The sequence below is a fragment of the Pteropus vampyrus genome, unplaced genomic scaffold, assembly GCF_000151845.1.
Source record: "Pteropus vampyrus isolate Shadow unplaced genomic scaffold, Pvam_2.0 Scaffold635, whole genome shotgun sequence".
Classification (NCBI taxonomy): domain Eukaryota; kingdom Metazoa; phylum Chordata; class Mammalia; order Chiroptera; family Pteropodidae; genus Pteropus; species Pteropus vampyrus.
Window position 1 is genome coordinate 1,432,936 of NW_011889416.1, and position 5,653 is coordinate 1,438,588.

Here is a 5,653-nt window from a genome sequence, read left to right on the forward strand (position 1 = left end):
AATCAGGCAAGGGAAAGATATAAAAGGAATCCAAATAGGAAATGAAGAAGTCAAACTGTCATTACTTGTGGGTGACATGATTCTCTATATAGAATACCCTAAGGACTCCACAAGAACACTATTGGAAACAATAAGCAAATAAGGGAAAGATTCTGGGTACAAAATCAATGTTCAAAAGTCCATAGCGTTCCTATACTCTCATAATTAAACATCAGAAAAAGAAGTGGAAAAAATAATTCTTTCTGCAATTGTAACAAAAAGAATAAAATACCTAGGAATAAATCTAACAAAACATGTGAAGTACCTAATGAAACATGTGAAGTATATAATGAAAACTACAAGACCCTATTAAAAGAAATCGAAGAAGATACAATGAAATGGAATGATAATCTGTGTGCTTGATTGGAAAAATCAGCATAGTTAAAATGACCACATTACCTAAAGCATCATACAGATTTAATGCAATCCCCATCAAAATCCTATCGGCATTTTTTTAAAGAAATAGAACAAAAAATATCAGATTTGAATGGAAGCAGAAAAGATCCCAATTTGCCAAAGCCATCCTGTGAAAAAAGAACGATGCTGAAGGCATCAATCTGCCGAACTTCAAATTATACTACAAAATGACGGTAATCAAAACGGCATGGTATTGGCAGCAAAACAGACACACCGACAAGTGGAACAAATCGAGAGTCCAGAGGTAAACCCATATTTATATGGGCAAATAATTTTTGACAAAAAAAGCCAAAAACATACAGTGGAGAAAGGAAAGCCTCATCAATAAATGGTGCTGGGAAAACTGGAAGGCCACCTGCAAAAGAATGAACGTGACTTTTGTTTATCGCCACACACCAACATTAACTCCAAATGGATTAAGGACCCGAATATAAGATCAGAATCAATAAAATGCATAGAAGAAAACCTAGGAACTAAACTCAAAGACCTTAGACTTAAAGAGGATTTTATGAATTTTATCTCAAAAGCAAGAGAAGTAAAACAAAAATCAATGTATGGGACTACATCAAAGTAAAATGCTTCTGCTCAGCAAAAGAAATCATCAACAAGGTAAACAGACAACCATTTGAATGGGAAAATATATTTGCAAGCAACGCCTCTGATAAGGGCCTAATATCCAAAATATACACAGAGCTCATACAACTCAATAACAACAACAACAACAAAAACAAACAATCTAATCAAAAAATGGGCAGAGGACCTGAACAGACACTTCTCCCTAGAGGACATACAAATGGCCAACAAATATATGAAAAGATGCTCAACATTGCTAGCTATTAGGGAAATGCAAATCAAAATCACGATGAGATACCATCTCACATGTGTTAGAATTGCTGTAATCAACAGGAAAATTGACAACATATTGGAGAGGATGCAGAGAAAAAGAAACCCTCATACACTGCTTGTGGGACTGCAAATTGGTACAGCCACTATGGAAAACAGTATGGAGCTTCCTCAAAAAATTAAGAATTGATCTACCATATGATCCAGTAGTCCCTCTCCTGGGTATTTACCCCAAAGACTTGAAAACACGTATCCAAAATGGTATTTGCACATCTATGTTCATAGCAGCATTATTCACAGTGGCCGGGATATGGAAGCAATCGAAGTTTCCTATGATAGATGATTGGCTAAAGAAGCTGTGGTACATATATACAATGGACTATTACTCAGCCATGATAGATGATTGGCTAAAGACGCTGTGGTACATATATACAATGGACTATTACTCAGCTATAAGAAGAGATGAAATACTGCCATTTGTGACAACCTGGATAGACCTCGAGATAATCATGCTAAGCGAAATAAGCTCGACAGAAAAAGTTGAAAATCTCATGATATCACTTATATGTGGGATATATACCTAAAGCAAAAATGAACAGGACAGAGACTTAGGGACATGGACAATGGACTAGTGGTTACCAGAGTGTAGGGGGTGGAGGATGTGGGAAAGGTAGACAGGGTAAAGGGGGTCAAATATAGGGGGTTGAGGGAGAGTGAAGTGGGTAAAGAGGATCGAATATATGGTAGCTGAAGGAAACTGGACTCTGTGTGGTAATCACACAATAGAATATATAGATGTCAAATTAAAATGTACACCTGAAAATTATATAATTGTATTAACCAATGTTATCCTAATAAACATAAACAAACAAACCAGCAAACGAATAAATAAATAATCTTTTGGTGGGTTTTCAATGATTGTTTCAATTTCCATACTGCTGATTGGTCTATTTAGATTTTATAGGTCTTTTTCATTCAGTCTACGAAGACTGTATTTTTCTAAGTACTGTTCCATTTCTTCTAGGTTATTAAATTTGTTATTATATACTTTTTCATAATATTATTGCATGATCTTTTGTATTTCTGCGGTGTCTGTATTCATTTCTCCTCTTTCATCCACGATTTTATTTGTGTCCTTTCTCTTTTTTCTTTAGTGAGTCTACTAGGAGTTTGTCAATTTTTTTAACCTTCTCAAAGAACGAGCTCTTTGTTGCATTTATTTTTTCTATTTTTTTTTTGTTTTCAATTTTATTTATTTCTGCTCTAATTTTGATTATTTATTTCTTTCTGCTGACTTTAGGCTTCATTTGTTCTTCTTTTTCTAGTTTTTAACATGGAGAGTAAGGTTGTTTATTTGGGCTCTTTCTTGCTTTGGAGATAGGCCTGTAATGATATAAACTTTCCTCTTATGACTGCTTTTGCTGTGTTCCAAAAGTTTTGATCTGTTGTATTATCATTATCATTCCTTTCTATTTATTCTTTCATCTCTCTTTTTATTTCTTCTCTGACCCAGTCATTCTTTGGTAGCATGTTGTTTCATCTCCACGAATTCGTGATTCTTCCTGCTTTCTTTTTACAGTCGATCTCTAGTTTCAAAGCATTATGATCAGAGAATATGGTTGGTATGATTTCAACCTTGTTATGTCTTTTGAGGCTATCTCTGTTTCTCAGTATGTGTTCAATCTTTGATAATATTCCATATGCACTAGAGAAGAATGTATAAGCAGCTGTTTTGGGATGAAAGTCTCTGTAAATGTCAATTATGTTCTGTTGGTCTAATGTGTCATTTAAGGATGTTATTTCCTTATTGATTTTCTGTTTGGACGATCAGTCTATATCTGACAGTAGGGTATTTAGGTCCCCTACTACAATCGTGTTTGGTCTGCTTCTCCCTTTAATTCTATTAGTAAGTGCTCTATATGTTTTGGGGCTCTCTGGTTGGGGGCATAGATATTAATAAGTGTTATGTCTTCTTGATGTATGATTCCTTTTATCATTATGAAGTGTCCCTCAGTGTCTTTCTTTACCTTTTTTATATTGAAGTCTATTTTGTCCGATATTAGTATCTCTACTCCCGCTTTTCTCTGAATGCCATTTTCTTGAAATATCACTTTCCACCCTTTCCCTTTGAGTCTATATTTGTCTTTGGAGCTGAGATGTGTATCCTGGAGGCAGCATATGGTTGGGTTTTCTTTTTTGATTCAATCTACAATTCTGTGCCTTTTTGTTGATAAGTCCAGTCTCTTTACATTAGGGTGATTATTCAAATATGTTTTCCTATAACCATTTTATCTTTTGCTTTCTGGTAGCTCAGTATTTTCAGAGCTTCCATGTTTTCGTCTGTCTGTTTTCTTTTAATTTTGGTTGGGTTTTTTGAATTTTCCCCATGGTTCTTGTTTTATGGTATATACTTCAGTTGTGAATCTTTGGCATGTGGTTACCATTACAAATATGTAAAACGGTTATATATATATAACCATGTGTGTGTGTGTATACATATATATACAGTCATCATATATATACAGTTGTTCATTTTCTTCCGTGCATGCCTTATCTCCGTTCCCTTTACGAATTTGGAGCTTTGAATTCTCCCCTTTTCCATCATTATTGTCTCAATTTGTCACTATGTATGCTAAACTTTCAGTACTATCTTGTTATAACAAGTCTCTTATTGTTTAAGCTTATAATGTCCTGTTCTTAGTACGGGTTGCACTCTTTTGCTTCTATATCTCTGTTCATTGTCTTACTCTTTGTTCTTTTTTTTTTTGTTCATTTTATTTTAGGTGAGCTGACCCCTTTCAGTATTTCCTGTAATGCAGGTCTCGTAGTGGAGAATTCCATCATTTTTTTGTATGTCTGGAAAGGTCATAAAATTTCCCCTTTATATCTAAAGGAGAGCTTTGCTCTATACATATATTATTTTTGGTTGGTAGTTCCTTTCATTTAATATTTTGAATATTTGATTCCACTCCTTTATGGCTTGTAAGGTTTGTGCTAAGAAGTCCGAGGATAATCTAATGTTTTTTTCTTTACAGGTTACCATCTTCTTTTCCCTGGCTGCCCTGAGAATTTTGTCTTTGTCGCTGATTTTTGACTATTTTAATACAATATGTCTTAGAGAAGTCCTTTTTGAGTGAGATAATTGGGTGTTCTGTTGACTTCTTGAATTCCAAGCTCCAGTTCATTCTTTAGATTTGGGAAATTCTCATCAACTATTTGTCTGAAAATGCTTTCTAGTCCCTGCTCCTTTTCTTCACCTTCAAGAATGCTCTTTTTTCTTATGTTTCCTCTCCTGCTGTTATCAGCCTGTTCTTGTGTATCTATTTCATTATTTTTCATTCTTCAGTTTCTTTCTGCTTCATTCTGATTTATTTCTAGATTTCTGTCTTCAATATTGCTGATCCTTTCCTCCATTTGGTCAACTCTATTTCTCAAGCTTGCTATTTCGTTTTTCACCTTTTTCAGTGTGATCTTCATCTCAGAAATTCTACTTGGTTCTTTATGAGAGTTTCAATCTCCTTGCTAAAAAACTCATTCTGCTCATCTCGTTTTTTTTCAATTCCCGAAATTGATGTTATGAATGGTTTTGGATCTCACTGAGTTTTTTTCAGAAATACCATCCTGAATTCTCTATTATTATATTGCATAGTTCTGTGTCTTTAAGGTTATTTTCTGGAGAATTTTCTCTTTCTTTCTGGCCTGCATTGTCACCTTGGTTGTTCATGGTGTTTAATGGACTATTTCTCTGCTTGGGCATTAATGGAAGTGTATCCTGCTTCTTTTATATAAAGAAGATTTAGTATATAATTGTCTCTCTTTAGCTTGTGTTAGTTCTTATGCACAGATCCCATGCTCAGACATGGTGGTGTGCAGTTCAGGTGTTTTTTTGTTGAGTTTTAGATGTTCAGGTTATTGTTGTTTCAAGTGGAGAGATCTGGAGACATCTCTCACTCTGCCATGTTTGTATAACCCTTGTATTTGAGATTAAATTCTTGTCTGCTGCATGAGAGAAGAGTGGATGTAAGGTCTATGTTTTGCAGATGCTCATAACATCTCTGGGCCAAAGGTTGGAAAGAATAGACCAAAGCTATAGGACCATCATGTCCTGTGCCATTTCTATATGTTCCACAATAGGGCTAATCCAACCTCAGGTGCTGTTTTCCAAAACCAGAAAATGACATTAGAAAAAAAGAAAATATAGCCCGATATCCCTAATGAACATAGATGCAAAATCCTCAACAAAATATGAGGAAACTGAATTCAGCAATACATTAAAAAGGTCATACACTATGATCAAGTGGGATTTATTCCTGGGATACAAGATCAGTTCAATATCTACAAATCAATTAACATG